We start from the raw sequence: 15,548 nt of genomic DNA, 5'->3' as shown, positions 1-15,548 counted from the left end.
ATAAAATAGTGAGAAGAAAAATCTTTGCAGGCAGACAAAATTGGAATTGGATGAATCAGTGTTTTTCTGAAGAAATGACATTGAGACAGGGACCTGAAAGGTGAATGGGAATCATTCTGATGAAGAATGGATAAAAGTGCATTCTAATTTAGAAGACAGCATTATATGAAGACCTTGGGGAGGAGGAACTTGGAGAGTCCAGGAAACTGACATGAAACCAGTACAGTAGCTCGATCAGAAAGAATAGGAAGAAAAGTAAGAGTGGATGCTGCAATGCAGGGGCTGGATTACTGTAGGGTCAAGGCCTTTTATGCTAAGAATTTGTTTTGTTTTGTTTTGTTTTGTTTTGTTTTGTTTTGTTTTGTTTTAATTAAAGCATAATAGGAAGCTAAGAAAAGGTCTTTCTTGAATCTCAAAATGACAGTGTGGGGAGGGTTCCTACTAGACAACCAATATGAAATTTAAGCCTAGATAGAAAAAAAAGCGTAGGAACAAAAAGCACCAAATTAGAGAATGATTACTTCTGCCATGAAACGAAGGGGATATAAAATTGAGAAAGGATTCAATTGTATTGGTAATGTTTTAATTTTTATAAATACATAGGTATTTATTATACTATTATTTATACATTTTAATACATTTATGTGACTAAAATTTTAATAACAAAATAATTTTAAAGAATTAATAAATGCTAATAATTCACTGATTCATTTCTCCTCTTCTTTCTCAGTCTTATATTAAATCATCTCAATTTTGAGACAAGCATATCATTTCAAATATTCCCCTTTACATATTTTGGTGTGTAAATACGAGCCTTTATTCTCTAGGCTTTGAATATCAGATGTTAGGGGCTCTTTAATTAGCTTATCTTTTGTTTTAGCATACACTCTAATCCTCACAGGTTTCCAACAACCACAGAGTTAATATGAGGATTAAATGAGATAAAACACAGCATTTAGCTCTAAAAGGTTCATAAATTTTAACTATTATTTTTTATTATTTCATTTACTATGGTCTGCTATTCCCAGTCCTAAACACAGGCTAGAACATTGTAACTAAAAAAGAGCTAAGCATGTAGGGACATATGGCATTCTGAACGCATATTTACTTTCTATTTATACAAATACACATATACATACACACACACACACACACACACACACACATATATATATATAAGAGATGCACCCATATGACATATTCCTAACAATGAATTTATAGTTTTTGAAAATGATACTTTTCTGTGCTCATTTCAGCATTAAATAACAAAAAGTTAATTTGAGGTCTTTTATTGTCACTAAAGCTATACATTTAAAAAAAAAAAAAAGGTAAGAATTCTACATTCATGAACTATTGCAATTTAAGTCAAGTTTAATATGTTCACTAACTTCTAAGAATAACAATGTTACATTCAAATGACTTAATTATATGAAGCTTCAGTAATATTCTTTATGGTCCATATTGTGTTTCAAAGGCTCATTTTTATAATATCAAGTAATCCATGCAAAACTTCAATCTTATAGAATTGAATATTGACATCAAAATTTCTGCTACAACAGGAAGAGCAGTCTTTGGTGGAAGAACATTATTAAAATCATATCTTTTCACTTAATTTTCTTTGTACAAATAGCACAGATCCTCTCATTTCTCTTTCCTTCCAATTCACAAATACAATAAAAGCTGTCTTTAGAAAGGTCTTTAAATTAAACATAACGATGAAATGAGTTCTGGGACCCCGAAAATATCAGAACCTGTGACAGTTTTTGTTACCTACAAGTCTGAAAAATATCTCACTGGATCTTTATGTGAATATTATACTTTAAATTATATTTTAATAACAAAAAGAACTCTGAATTTGCTCTCAAGGGGGAAAAAAAGAAACAGTTTGTCACTCGAGATTCTTCAGTTTATATTACTTGAGGTTTGAACTTAGTTTGTTCTGGTAATCACTCCTCCATGCCCACTTCCTTGTTCTTAATCACAAATCTAATCATGTATTTTTATAAATATTCAAAATTAAATATATTTATCTACTTATGTAAATACTTTTCAGTTAATTTCTACCGATAGCCTACATGGGGATCTCATTAACAAACACATTCAGAACTTTAGGTTTGCACTAGCAGCTTGTAAATTCATATTATGCTTAATTGTTTAAACATAGCAACATTCCCACTCATTTAAAAAATGAATATAAAAGATTAATTCCAAGTTTTGTTTTACTTACCAAGCTCTGCCATTCCACCCCACTGCCTGAACAATATTATCAGCTCTTCGGATACTCATTCTTGCTAAGTAAAAGGATATTTCTTCCCTAGCTGGATTAATAATCAACTTTCTAGATAGTTCATTTGTAATTCTCTTCTGGTTAACCCTTAACATTACAGCAGTCTGCCAACTCAGGCTAATCAATTTATGAAGGGGGAAGGAAACAGGGAGATTTAACAATGCAGATAATAAATAGAAAGTAAAAATGAAGGGTAGTTTAGATGAGGCACAAAAGAACAATCAGCCTTACTTATTTTACTGTAAAAAATATAAACCTTTGTTAAGTATTACAAAAACACTCAGGTCATAAACAGGAATCAAGATAAATAAAGAGAAAACTCTTAAAACATTTGTCCAACAAATACAAACCTATGTTTACTGTCTTCTTACATGTAAGATAAACACAACTCAACTCTGGACATAAGAGATACATTTTTCTTAATCAAAAGGTCTGACTTTCAAATTCTAAATGTCACCTCTCTCAACAGATGTAGCCACTAAGGTCCCTTATCCTACAATAAGCACCATCTCTTGATTCAGGGCAATATTCTCCAAATGTGATCTGTAAACATTTGCATCAGAATGATTTGGAATGCTCCTGAAAAATATAGATGTCTGGGCACCATCCAAGAAATCCTAAGCACTCAAGTGATTCTTATGCACTTCAAAGTTTGAGAAACTACTATAGGATCATTTCTGATCTCATATCAGAGACTCTAACACAATCCCTTGGGTCTCAGAATGAAATTATTTACTCTGGTTCCTAGTTTGACCTTGACATTTTGCCTTGATTCCAGTAACTGAGATTCCACCTTGTTTTTCTGTATCTAAATACATGGGTTCACTTAAGATCATGACCTTCCATGGCCTTGGTAATCTTCCACATGCAGACCACTCAGAAGCTGGAATCTGTCTTAATTCTACTTGGTATCTAGAGTCATATTGTGGCCTAAATCTCTAAGTACCACAGGCCTAAGGTTGTCAGGTTTTTGTTTTTTGGTTTTTGGTTTTTTTCTTTCTTTAAATGAACACTTTAATCTGTTATATGACTCTCTTCTATAATGAACTACACTTGGTGTCCATTGTTCAACTTTTCAGCTAATACATTTGTCTGCTGTATAAACTTACTTCCAACAGACTTGCTTAATCACCTTTAGAGATGTGAAATGAACATCTAGCTAAAAGGTCAAAAGACAGACATAACAGCAAATGGTTTTGTCAGGTGCTGGTAACACCTTCACGAATTGCTTTTATAGACCATGTTCATAGTCAGAATGAAGGAAAAGGTAATGACTATAGAAATAAAAAGAACTATCATGGAAAGCTAAAGGTAATTCCTTGATAACTGTAATAGTAAAACCATAATAGGTAAAATAAAATTAAAGTTTTTTTCATTATAATAATTTATTTCTATTTTTATGGAATCTAATAAGAAAATTCAACAAAAATATAATTATTTGACATGGAGGAAAGTTAAAAGAGAATAAACAAACAGTTCTGAATTAATAGAACCCAGAGGACCTGAATTTCTCATGCCCTTTCTACTACTTGTTAGATTTATGATCTAGACTATCTTAACTTTTCTGTGCCTCAGTCCTTCATCTGTAGAATCAATATAATAAACCATGTGTGTCCTATAGGGTCATTTTTAGAATGAAACAAGATTATTTTTATTAAAGAACTTTTAATCTATAAATACCATATAAGGGATTATTATAGCTATAGAAAATACTGTTTTATAATATATATAAAATATTATAATTAACACATCCACAAAGGGCATAAAGTGGTGTTTTTGTTGTTTTATATTACTTTTATCTTACATTATTTTTAAAGGAAAGTAGAAACCATAAACAGTGGAAAAGTAAATAGGAATTTGTAAAGTGTATTTCCTGAGGAAATTTCAAGGATAGAACCAATATCAATTAGGAACAGAAAAACTAAAAAATTCCAAATATATAAATAAATAATCCAATTGACCATCGTTTGCCCAGGTCAAACCAAAACCTCAAAAGTTTTATCAGAAGGACATCCAGGTGAAGACAAGAATCGTTTGGAGTGACAGTGGTAACATTTTTCATTTAGGACCATTTACCTAAAACTAGAGTTCAGCCCGAATTCAAATGACAAAAGCTTGGGGTTTTTGTTTCTTGACATTTATTATACAACACTGGCCTAAGATTTAGTCAAGTACTATGATTTAATTTAATAGGATAATGTGTACATATTAAAGCTGAGAAAATGCAAGTCCTTAACCAAATGTACAAATCAGTTGACAAAAGTTGCTCATGTGAAGAAAAAGGGATTGATTCTTGACTTAAAAAATAGACAATTCCATTTTTTCTAAATTTCAATAAATTTGTTCAATAACTATTGTTAAGAAGCTACTAATTCTTGGTATTACTCAAGACATTATGGAATATAAATGATCGAACAGTCAAATATTCCCTGTTATCATAGAGCTTACATTCTAAGGGGAAAGAAATTCAATAAATTTAAAAGTACACCAATTATACATCATGTTAAAAGTTGATAAAGACTATGGAAACAAAGAGAACAGCATTAGAGAGATCAGGAATATTTGAAAGGTTTCAATTTGAAATAGGATGGTCAAAGTAGATGTTATGGTTTAAATATTATGTGTACCCCAAAAGTTAAGGTGTGAGACAATTCAAGAAAGATTAGAGGTGAAATGATTGGGTTATGAGAGTCTTAACCTAATTAGCACATTAATCCCCTCATAGGGATTGAGTGGTAAATGTAGGCAGGTAGGGTGTAGCGGAAGAAGTGGGTTATTGGGGGGTATGCCTTTGGGGTACATATTCTGTACCTGGAGAGTGGAGCTTTTTTCTTTCTCTGCTTCCTGAACGGCTTTCCTCCAACACACCCTCCTGCCTGATGTTCTGTCTGACCTCAGGCCCAGAGCAAAGGAGTTGCTGTTTATGGACTGAGAACTCCGAAACCATGAGCCCCAAATAAACCTTTCCTTCTCTAAAATTGTTATCATGGGGTCTTTTGGTCACAGCAGTGAAAAAGCTAACTAAAATGGTAGACCTCACTATGAATTATTTAAACAAGGACTTGAAGGAAATGATGGGGTTTTGTGGGATACCACAATCAAGAGGGTTTTCTTCAATCAATCTTAAAATTTTTCCACTTTAAATACAAGACAGTGTTATAGATAAATTTATAATAGTGAGAAGTTATAAGATAGCAATTTAATCATAAACTGTGATACATGCATTTGATGGTACCCGATGTAGTGGTTTAAAATGTTCTCAAAGGCTATTAACATTAGAAAATCCAATTAAACAATTTTTAGAAAATCCAATAAACAATTATTAGAAAATCCAATTATTAGAAAATCCAATAAACAATTTTTAAATACGAAAACGTATCTATAGTATGATCCAACTTTACAAATTTTTTGATGCACTCAGAAACTATTTTTCAAGAATCTACTATAAGCCTGGCACTATTCTGGGGACAGGAAAAAGGTTAGTAAATAAGTAGCACATATTCTTTCTTCTTACACACACATATAGATAAAAGGCAGAAATATACCAAAATGTTACAAAGGAATAAATCTCTTTAGTATGAAATAATAAAGTGAAATTTATAGATTATGTTTTTTTCTTCATATTTAAACATAATCTAAAGTTTCTAAAATTATCTAAAAGACTCCAAAAATAAACCACAGCATTTATAGTAATCTAAATATCATCCATATTTGTTTTGAATATCAATGTTTGAATAAAGTACAGTCTTAAAATATTCTGCATTTAAATAATATTCAAAATATACTGCATTGTTCAATCATATATCAGTTCTCATATCTTATCAGGTCCCTTTGTACAGATACAAAAACTAAGAAGTTAACTAATTTACCACACTGGAAATAAGTTTTTAAATTGTAAATTTCAGTAATATATGTGAAAATATCTCACATAATGCCTGAATCAAAAGAGGTTTATGAATTCTGAATCCTATGCTAATACTTGAGGGTGCATCTCTCTATTTATGCTAGAGAGGGGGGTGTGGTGTTTTGTTTTTGACAGGGGGAGAAAAAAACTCCATTTATTTAAATTGAAGCTTTAATAATTACCAAAAAAAACTTATGTGAATCCCAACCCCCACCCACCACTACCAGATATTAGCTTTATTCCATCTCACCTCAACCTTCACAATGACCAGTAAACAAGTCAAACATGTTCCTATAATGCTTTTTCATTCTTCCTTTGATTTCAGGTTTTTATTTTTAAACAGTATGGCAAATGGAAGCCATTTCTCTATTTTTAACTAGATGAGTTACCTTGGGTAAGTCTCTTCAATCCATTCTCACTTTTCTTATTTATCAAATATAAGAAATGACTAGATGATCTCTAAAAATCCTTAAGTTTTCAAGTTGCTTGATAGTACCATGTCAAGTCTATGAAGTATCTTTAATAAATTAAAGGTACACACCTTCTTTTTAATCTTTATTTGGTTTATTTAGTTCTATATGGTACTGGGGATCGAAACCATTTCCTCAAAGACAAACACTCTACCACTGAGCCACAACTCCAGCCCACCCACCACAACACACCTTCATAAAAGAATAAAGGTACAGCAGTAAGGATGGCTGGTTGGAAAATAAAGCAAAACAAAACAAAAAAACAGATTCAGGATTAAAAGAGAATTTGAAAATCTCCCCAAACCCCTAGACCAAGTCCAGTTTCAATCACATAAGGGTTGTCTTGGGACAATAAAGAAGAAAAAATGTGAAGGTTTCTTAGATCATCTAAAGAAGGTCTTTTTGCTTACAAAAATATTTGTTCCTACACTGTATATTTGTTCCTACACTGCTTCTGGCTCTTCAAATGCACACACACACACACACACACACCCCAACAATAACAACCACAACCAAGTGTTTTAATATTGATATGGAGGAGAAAGAGCAGTCACTCATTTTGGTGAAATAAAAAGTATTTTAAACTCAGAGAGGGTGATTTGGTTTTGAGGGTTTTAAAGAAATAGCACTGTATTCAATCCTTTTCTATCACCTCCTCCATATACAAAAACCCCAAAAGCTCTTAAAATTGTGGCATTTTCTTATGTACATAGAGAAAAAATTTGTGTTGCTATTGCAGCAACATCTAAACAGCTTCCTGTAAACTTTCTGTGATGAAAGTCATAGAATTTATGATAAAACCCTGTAGAGTGGTGAAACAAATTTCTTTCATATTTATCATTCATTTTATTCAGTGTGCATTTGAAGGAAAACCTTTTAAGAGCACCAATAATGTGAGAAAGCTACAACAACTAAATTTATTGTTAAGTATCACATCACAAGTCCTCCTGGGAGTTCAGAAAGAAAGCTTAAATCACATTTCCTAACACACTGGAGAGCTGCCCAGAGATGTGATGGCCCATAGAGGCAAACCATCCAAAGTACATAGGACTCTCAGAGACCTGGAATCTCAGAGATGGTGACAAAGAAATATCAGTTTGTTTAATAGAAGCAAATTGGAGTAACATTTTTTTTTTTTTTTTTAGCACAGTACAAACTCTCTCTTACCCCATTTTTCTCCTTCCTTCCCCAACCCCCTCCTGTTTCACCTGACTAAACCGTAGGTATTTGTTCCATCACCTGACTTAGGGGCTGGCTAGAAATATTAGAAAAAAACAATCTACCATTGTTACATTAGACAACAACCTTTCATGTCCTTGAAGCTCACCATGACCTTTCATCTTTCCTATCCCCAATGGTCTCTCCTAAACTAAAAACTACACTCCGTTGGGCTGAATTCCAGATTGTCATAAAAAGAACCCTGTCCTTTCAAAACAAAACCAATTTTTACACCAAGGTGGGGGAGAAACACAAGTCCATTGTTCCTTCACAGATGGAAGTTGGAGTTACTAAGGCAACTGCTCTAATCCTCCTTTTTACCACCTTTTTCACATCACTGGCCTATCAAGTATGCTACCTTTTAACTCATAAGCTCAAAAGCTGGTAGTCTAACTGGCTGCCCTAATTAGCTACGATTTTCACACTACAGACAACATGATGAGCTAATCGAAATTTGCAAAATAATGACGTACCTCCAGCAAATATTCCTCCTCCTGAGGCCCAGTCTTAGAATAACAATAATGAGACCATTATTAGAGAAGGGCATTAAAATGCTGCACTGCTGCTAAACAGAGAACTTAATTGTTCTGGTCTTGTCCATTGAATCAACAACCTATTGTTGTGGACTTGAAAAATAAAGGACTGGAGAATGGGTGCCATGATGATTGGTCTGTGCGGCCATACCGGCACTCTGCAGAATTGTTTTCTTTTGAAACTCTTGATGGACTAGTAGTTTTGTTTAAAAGTAACATAAAAGGCGATTGTCTGGATAAAAAGTCCTATTTATTGAAATCCTTAGAAGCAGTTGCATGGATTTGTTCGTGACCCCTGAGATAAAAACATAGTGACCATAATAACACCATTTGTAGAGAGCCCTGTTACCACTGCCTACAGTAACATAAGATAAGAGACAGTCTTTTTTAGCTACAGTAGGAAGGAAGGAAGTACTTCTGAGCAAAAAGCAGGAATGATAAAAGGTCAAATACTGGATAAAGCTCATTAATCTCTGAAAGGGAGACTTTAAAAAATAATGCTAATTTAAGAATTCTGTACAACTGCTACAGATTCAAGCACATGTAAAGAGGCACACAGCTTCTGTGTGTGTGTGTCTCTATCTCACTCTGTTGTCTTTTCCCATTTTTGAACTTCTTTCCTTTGGTGAAAGCCGATTAAAATAAAATGATTATTAAATAACTGAAGCAACATGTCTCAGGATAACCTGGAGAACAAGAAACCCAAAGGTTTACAGATAATTATTCTTATGGTCATCCCCAGTCTATAGCTAGAATAATAAAATACTGAAGTTAAAGGTTAACTAGTGTAGAATTCTTAGCAGTAGGAAAGCACTGTTTACACACTGTAAAAGTGTCTTCTATATGGAGCCACAATACATGTTTTCGGTAAAGTCAGGCCAGGATTTTAATGTTGATTATGCGGTAGGGGCACACCTTTTTGTTAGCCAGTATTTGGGGTGGGAGTCTGTTTGTTTTTTTACCAATGAAATCTGCATTATATAAAAATGTATTAAATTGTAAATAAGACCTCTTGCTTCATTCAATCTGTGCTGTGCTTCATTTATCTTCATCTTGTTAGGCTAAATTAATTAACAATCTCACTGTTGCACACTTTCTCTTTTCATTACATCAAATAATGGCCTGTATATGGAGAGAGCCCTCACCACGGGAATTCTGCAACTCTACTGCTAAGCAGAGTTTCTGTGTGTCAATGTAACAATATTTTATAAGCATTCATTAAATGTAATTTTCATTGTTAACAACCACTTAAGCACCAAATTCTAAACATATTACCAATAGAAAATCATTTCAAAAAAATAGAAAAAAACTAAAATCACAAGAGGCTTTAAAAAAACTTATACTATATGTCTATAATCAGATATCACTGTCAATTTCAGCCAAAATAAGAAGAAAAATGTAAATTTGGCAGGTATGTTTTCACAAATAGAACACAAGGCTGCATGAAAGGTTTAAAAGACACACCCCAAACTGTTCTGCTCCTTGCTTTGGAATGTCTAACATCTGACAAATTGGATAATTAGAATTTCATTGGAAAATCCCATTATTTTAAATCTATAAGAGTGAAACGTGTTAAACTCTTTTGTAAGTTTTCTTTTCACCCTGAAACACTGTGGCATCTGCAGTAATGCAAATGGACAAAACAGCAAAGCTCTTTTTAATCTTTTCCTTGATCAACCAGTGCTTCTTTCTCCAATCACAGCTTTGTGCGTGATATCTTTCTGCTAGCATTTCTTATTTAATTAAAACAGACACTGACAGAAGGACATGGATTAGTACTGTAATGATGCATTTACTTAGATTAATCGGAGGCTCCTTTTAGAGTAATGGCTTAAACAAAGAACAAAAGGAAATTGTTATGAAACAACCTTTTATCCCAGGCAAAGGTCGCATTATGAGGTTTTTAATTTTGTCAGCTTCTGTTATACTCTGCCTTGCTAGTGGAACATGAGAAGTGCTTTTACCCCCAATAAAGCCAGTTATTATAAAAACAGCCATTAAAGCTGCAAATTAAAATGTCTGATTTTAAAACAGGTTACTTAGCTTTCAGAATTCTCTAATTAACATGTTGTGCATTGTTGTGAGGAAAAGAAGACTAAAATGCTAATGACCTACCGCCAGGTGACCACACTGCTGTGAAAAATAATAAGAACCTTTCCAAGTAATATGATAAATTAAGCAAGTACAGGCCCCTCATCCAACATCCTTTCTCCAAGTACAGCTCCAGATTCATGGGAGGCCATACCTGGTAAGATATGTTCAGTAGGGTTCTGCCTCTATCCAGAGGACCCTCGGTCAGCTACTTTTTATATGATTACATAAAAAAAAAAAAAAAAAATCTTATTTGTACCACAAAAGATAATGAATGAAACAGCTTACTCTATATAGCCTGAAATTAGAACAGCCATCTGATTTCTGATTTCAAAACACAAAGGGCAAATTAAAGAACCATGCACCTCTTTGCCTCTTTTTATCCAAACTTTTTCATTTTTTAAGTTGAGTTTGTAGACTATGGAGTTAAGACTTGAAAGCTCTGTCCTTACTCACAGCACTTGTATACCATGTTGTTTTTAAATAGTCCAAAGGTAAACTGGGTTTTGAGTCTCATTTTCCCCATTTTGCTGACTCTATTCAAGACTACCTCTCCCTAGTCAAAAGGTACTACTGACAAATGATATGCAGTCATGTGTTACATAATGACAGGGATATGGATCTTGTATAAACATCATAGACTATACTTATACAAATTAAAACAGACACATCATCGCTAGGTGAAATAATCTTATGGTACCGTCACCATACATGCAGTCTATCATTGACCAAAATGTCATTATATGGCATGTGACTATGGTTATTTTTTTTTCCTATGATACATACTTAATCACTTGTTGTTTTACTTGCATTTCTGCCTTATCAATCTTTATGGACTACATGATTCTGTGCTCGAAAGGCACCAAATATTAGGTGAATATGCAGACTAGGTGGGAAATATCTCTAGAATTTCCCACAGAGAAAATCTATTTTACTGAAGTCTCACACAAGAATCAATGAATGGTGCGCTCTAGGAATTTCTTGAAACCAAGGTGAAACAAATATTACTGCAATAGCAAGAAACCACTCAGGATCATTACTGACATTTGCCTAAATGCACCTTTTGAAAAAAATTAGTTATTTGAGGTTGTTTCAAGTATGTATGGCAACAAGAATCCTGAAGGTTTTATCACCCTAAAACTTAGTAGCTTAAAACAATAAGTATTTATTTAGCTCCTGTGTATGCAGGTCAGCCGATCGTTTGTCTGTTTTTAACTATGCTCACTAACGTATTTCATGGTTGGCTGACTTTTGGCTGATCTAGGATGGCCTTGGCTGGGACAAATAGGGTAACTACCTACGTTCCATATGTTTCACCCTTCACCAGAATAGCCCAAGCTTGTTATTCTGTGGTGACAGAAAAGAGCAAGAGTATGAACTGAAATGTGACTTTACAAATCTCTGTATGTGTCACATTTGCAAATATCCCATTGGTCAAAGCAAGCTAAATGTTTGACCCCGGAATCAAGGGGGGTAAGTCAGAATGCCCTATGAAGAGTGGAAGGGAAAAAAAAAAAAAAGAGTGGAAGGGTACTGCAAAATTTCATGTCAAAGGTTGTGAATAGAAAGAAGGATGAAGAAGAATTAGGGCCTTTAAAACATCATTCTTAGAAATGAAGTCAAGGTCATTTGGATAATTCCCAAGTACTTCAACAGAAACTTCTGTTTCATCCCATTTTAAGTAATGTTGGCTAGACAGCTACTCAAAATTGGTATCTTTTTGTGGTTGTTGTTTTAATAATGAGAAAAACTCGTAAAACCAATTAACAAATAACCCTATAACATCTTATCTCCAGTGATTTCCAATTTTTAAAGTACAAATAGTAAATTAATCCTAAATGTTATCTATATAAATTCACCATTTATTTTTATGTATGAATTTTTCATGAACCAGTTCTACCTTAATAAAATATTTCAAAACTATACCTCTTTTGTCTTACTAGCTTCCCTTTTACACACAAAAAGCACCTGATTTTAAGGAGATAACTAATACTGGACCCAGAATTTTCATCACTATATCTCAATAAGTGTAGACCTTTTCATTCCATAGAATATCAGAAAACAGTATTTCACAGTCCTTTACTATAGTGGGCACAGCAAAGCAACTTTAAAAAATTTTAAGCTCAATTCCTATCCCACATCCCTATTGTTCTTAGGATAATATCTTTGTGAAAGAGAGAGAGAAACACTACATAAGAAAGTGACCTACATTAAGATGATTATTAAGAAGCTAATTTTAAGCCCAACAGATTCTCTGTTTCTGATAGTAAAAATCAAAAGATCGATGAAACTTTAAAGCATCCATTATGACTGCAGCAGGCAGAGTTAATAATTTGGCAGGAGCCCTACACATAGTTTTTAGAAGGATACTTTAAGCCTGTTACCAGTTATTTTACTCACAAATACTCATCCAGCAGGAATAGAAGTAATTACTGGGCAGAATTCCTAAACCCTATGGGAAGGGAAATACTATCCTATAGCACCACTAAACAATTACTCCTGTGAGCAAATTAAAATAACCAATGAAGTGGTCTCCAAAAGGAGACTTTGGCCATTCCTTCATTTGAGCCAACACTGACAATGAAGCCGCCAAAGCTGGCACTAATACCCGAGGAGCAAGAAATAAAAGCAAGCAAAACTCAATCCTGTGTCCAAAGATATTAAATAGGACCCCAAACAATATGGAGAAAACTATCTTAAGAATTATCCATTTTATGGAGAAAAGAAAAATAGCATGAAATTCTTTTAAGTCCCTTTCACTTTTCCACATCCATTTTCAACTTATTTTAATAATTTTGATTCAAAGCAAAGTCCTAAATTATATATTATAAACAAGAATGACACTAGGCAAGAATGCAATCTGCACTGGTTTTCTAGTGTTTTGATCAACTAAATTTTCTCACCTGGTCTTTAGCAAGTATCAATCATTGAAGCAATGATCCAAGGCCATAGAACAGAGCAAAGGTAGTAAATCCATATAAGAATCAAGACTAGCATTGTGCCCTCATTAACACTGGGTTCTAAACAAACAATAGGCCATGTTCAGAGAGTTGTACTAATTCTTCTCAATGGAAGCATCTTAACTCAAAATTTCCTTTAAAAGTCTATTTACTTTGACAGACAGACAAAGAGAAAGAAACAAAGTTGAGTATATCAAAAAAGGAAAGGACAATAGAGAAAAAGATGGAAAAAGAAAGATCAATCTCTTTAAGAACATCTCTCTGCATGTCCAGTACTGTGGTACATGCTCAAACACTGGGTGTGTGGTTTAAATTGTCACACATTTAGAACAACAGATGAAGATAGAAGTAAGCAGGCACTTTTTTTTTTTAAAAAGAAATCACATCACTAATCATATCAGATATGCAGGAAGCCCAAACCTTAGAGTTCCTAACATTTGTATAAAATCATTTTTATAGGACAAAATGAGATGAAACATGGGTCCAATTACATGTGGAAGCACATCTACTTTACAGATTTTTTATAAAACTAAAAACATACCTAAAATTAATCCAAGAAGAGACTCATAGGAAGAATGATGTCATAAATAGCTTAATGCAACCAGTGGGGTTAATTCTGGGACTTGAAGGAGAAGCTTTACCATTTTGTCATTATACAGAGTGTCAAAATGGACTAAGAATTTATATCTCAGATCATGTTTAACTCTAATTTTGGTCCAGGAATCTTCTCTGCTTAGTTAAAGTCTTCTCTGATAATTAATATCTTCCCTAACCAATGCCATTAACCTGCAATTATCATAATCCCAATTGATTAAACCACGAGTCCACCAAAAAATAGTCAAAGACAATCAGCAAAATAATTGCACTGCTATGATGGAGATTTATGGAGACAACCTCCATATTTTTCTATTTTCTCTATCCCCAATTTACAAACCCACACACAATAACTAAAAAAAAAAAAAAAAAAATCCTGCTACCTTAATTTGGTGTTTCAAAATCCTTTACATATGATATAAAAATAAGTTTCCTCTCAGGTATAGTTTAAACTTAAATTGCAAATGACTCTAAGGAGAGGTAATACCATGAGTTCTTTTCAGACTAAAATATATAAAACTCTCATCTCATTGTATAAGGCGTGGGTATTCTTCACTCCAAAACAAAATAAAATCACCATAGAAGAGAAAGTTATGACACCTTATTTATGAACAGATGCTAAAATCTTTTAAATTTTTACTAATTCTATAGCATAAATGAAAATCTATGAGAACAAGTAAGCTTTGTTCCAGTTATAGATTGTTCAGAAAATCTGCCAACTATACCATATTCACAGATTAAAGAAAAAACATTCTACAAATACCCCAATAGATGTAATAAATATAGGAAAAAAACTCACAGAAAATTTTTAAAAAAAAATTTTGTAGCTGTCGATGAGACCTTTAATTAATTTATTTACTTACATGTGGTACTGAGAATTGAACCCAGTACCTCACACATGCTAGACAAGTGCTCAACCACTGGACTACAACCCAGCCCCATAGAAAAGTTTTTAGTTGTTCTTAATATTTTAGAATGTATTCTCAAAAAATAAACAAAAAAGTTTCAGACTAATTTTGGATGGAATATCTTAAAAAGCTAAGAAGAAATCTATCTAAAACAAAGCCCAAATGCATAGAAAGTTAAAACCACATGTTCTCTTTTATATGTGGTACCTAAAACAATCAAATTCAAAGAAACAGAGTGGAGAAAAGTAGTTACCAGAGTAGAGGGTGAGGAGGAATGGGAAGATATTGATCAATGGGCACAAAGTTGCTTTTAGGTAGAAGGATAAATGATAAGAATTTAAGGTAATGGATATGCGAATTAGTTTGAATCTATCATTCACATTATATACATATAACATGACCATGTGTCCCATAATCTTATATGATTATGACTTGTCAAATGAAATAAATTGTTTAAATAAAAAATAAATTTTAAGTAGTTTTTAAGAAATGAAAGCCCAAATGGGAAGCTGTTACCCAAAGAAGATTAGGCCTTCCCTTCACATCTGTATGGATCATGGCAAGCTCTCTGTAGTGGAAAATG

The 15,548-nt window shown here is 33.1% G+C and overlaps 1 protein-coding gene across 20 annotated transcripts in view; it reads right to left on the bottom strand.

Annotated features, from left to right (window-relative positions):
- Sox6 (SRY-box transcription factor 6) overlaps positions 1-15,548 on the bottom strand; it is a 556,749-nt gene that overhangs the window by 386,041 nt on the left and 155,160 nt on the right. Inside the window, exon 1 of one of the 20 annotated variants that reach the window (XM_047516552.1) lies at positions 2,228-2,278. The exons of the other annotated variants lie outside the window; for them this stretch is intronic. The gene's annotated coding sequence lies outside the window, so the exon portion shown is untranslated. Of the gene's footprint in view, positions 1-2,227; positions 2,279-15,548 lie in introns of those variants that run through there. 20 annotated transcript variants of the gene reach the window in all.

The sequence above is a fragment of the Sciurus carolinensis genome, chromosome 11, assembly GCF_902686445.1.
Source record: "Sciurus carolinensis chromosome 11, mSciCar1.2, whole genome shotgun sequence".
NCBI classification, from domain to species: Eukaryota; Metazoa; Chordata; class Mammalia; order Rodentia; family Sciuridae; genus Sciurus; species Sciurus carolinensis.
The sequence above is the reverse complement of the archived record's forward strand: the minus strand, read 5'-3'. Positions and strand labels throughout refer to the sequence as shown.